Raw genomic sequence first — 2,500 nt, 5'->3', positions numbered from 1 at the left:
TAGTTTCTGCCCGATAGTGTCATTGTTTGCTCTGCCATTCCTTGGCTAGGCCTTGCCTTTACCCGGGCATTTTTTTCTGGCGTTACCAACGGGTCATCTCTTTACGGGTTTCTGTGGCCAAACCGCCAACATTTGCCCGACATAGTTTTTCTTTGCCCGATAGAGTCATGCTTTGCCCCACGGGACGGGTAAAAATAACATTTCGCCTCCGGGGTATTTCGGTCTTTTTTCCGAGCATTACCCACGGGTAGTGCTTCCAGGGGTAACCAAGGCCAAATGGCCAAGAATTGCCCGATAGAGTCCTGCTCTGCTCGATAGAGCTGTGCATTGCCTTGCGGGACGACTTAATATAGCATTTCGATTCAGGGGCATTTCGGTCTTTTTTCCGTGCATTACCGACGGGTAGTGTTTTCTCGAGTAACCGAGGCCAAATGGCCAAGATTTGCCCGGGTGGTCTCGATAGCAACGTGCCTTGGCACCCGGCGTCGGGTGGCCTCGGCTTCCCCAAGGGAGGGACACCACCCCCCCCTATAGTAGTAAAATTAGCCTTTGCCCTTGTGGCAGGAAGGAACATCAATGTGTCCGAACTGAAGCAATAGGGGTTTTTTTGAGCATCGCAACTTTTTTTCATAAACTTTGAATTGGGACATCTTCACAAAAATATGAAGCAACTCCTCCAAAAAATTCAGAATTTTTTGCCAAAAGGATAATTTTATATTAATTAAACAAAAAATAAATAGATAAAAATCATAAAAAATACAAAAAAAGTAAGAAAAAATCACAAAAAATTATAAACAAGCTACACAATAATTAGGTAAATATATTGGGTTGAAAAATAAGGCATCTATAATAGAAAATGTTTAAATTAAGACTTAAAAACATCTAAAAATAAAAATTAAAAAAGATTTTAAACTAACATTGCGAAAGTCCCAAAAGATGGCGACTAAACAAGAGTTTTTGGGGCGTTTCGACAAGAACATATTGGTGCTTGCATTGATTTGCCCGGCGACAAGCTACTTTTTAGCCGGTACCCAGCAAATTCTTAGCCGTTAACCAGCAACTTTTTAGCCGTTACCCAGCAACTTGCTTGCCGTTGCCTAGCAACTTCTTAGCCATTACCCAGCGTTACCCGTCATCTTGGTTGTTGTTGCCGATACCCAGCATTACCCGACAGCTTGGTTGCCATCACCCAACAACTTTTTAGCCGATAGCCAGCATTACCCGACAGCTTGGTTGCCGTTACCCAGCAACATTTTAGCCGATACCCAGCAACTTTTTAGCCGATACCCAGCATTACCCGACAGCTTGGTTGCCGTTACCCAGCAACATTTTAGCCGATAGCCAGCATTACCCGACAGCTTGGTTGCCGTTACCCAGCAACATTTTAGCCGATACCCAGCATTACCCGACAGCTTGGTTGCCGTTACCCAGCAACTTTTTAGCCGTTACCCGGTGAGCCAACTTGCCATGCCTTGGCTAGAACAGTCAACTGTTGTTGCCTACATTCATGTGCGATTCCCGATGCCTTGTCTAGACCGTCGTCTTGGCATACGCCCAAGTGTTTGCCCAAGTGTTTCCAAGTGTCCAAGTTCCAAAGTGCCTAAGTGCCGTGCCGTGCCGCGCGCGCGCGCGTGGGTCTTTGATATAAGTATATTTAGAAAAAAAAATTCTAAACATGCTATATATCAAAGACCCACGCGCGCGCGCGCGCGGCACGGCACGGCACTTAGGCACTTTGGAACTTGGACACTTGGAAACACTTGGACGGCTAGGCGGTGGACGATAACGACTGGTACAGCCTAGCCCAAACGGCAAAGAAAATCTAGTTTCGCCTTTGCCGAACCCGGTTATATTAGCATGCCGTTTCAAGGGCCTTTCGGTGCTCTTTCCGAGCATAACTGACGGATCGGGTTCTCTTGAGTAAGCGAGGCAACGAGGCAGAGGAAATCTAGTTTTTGCTCGATAGAGTCGCGTCGCGGCTAAAAGAGCATGCCGTTTCATGAGAATTTCGGCCTTTTCTTCCGAGCATTACCGACGGGATGTGATTCGAGGGGTATCCGAGGCCAAACGGCCAGCAACTGCCCGATAGAGTCCTGCTCTGCCCGATAGAGCCGTGCTTTGCCTTTCGGGACGGCTTAAAATAGCATTTCGATTTAGGGGCATTTCGGTCTTTTTTCCGGGCATTACCGACGGGTAGTGTTTTCTCGAGTAACCGAGGCCAAATGGCCAAGAATTGCCCGGGTGGTCTCGATAGCAACGTGCCTTGGCACCCGGCGTCGGGTGGCCACGGCTTCCCCAAGGGAGGGACACCACCCCCCCCTATAGTAGTAAAATTAGCCTTTGCCCTTGTGGCAGGAAGGAACATCAATGTGTCCGAACTGAAGCAATGGGGTTTTTTTTGAGCATCACAACTTTTTTTCATGAACTTTGAATTGGGACATCTTCACAAAAATATGGAGCACCTCCACAAAAAAATTCAGAATTTTTTGCCCAAAGGATA

This window comes from Rhododendron vialii, chromosome 11a, assembly GCF_030253575.1.
Source record: "Rhododendron vialii isolate Sample 1 chromosome 11a, ASM3025357v1".
Lineage (NCBI taxonomy): Eukaryota > Viridiplantae > Streptophyta > Magnoliopsida > Ericales > Ericaceae > Rhododendron > Rhododendron vialii.
This window is presented reverse-complemented; position numbering follows the sequence as displayed.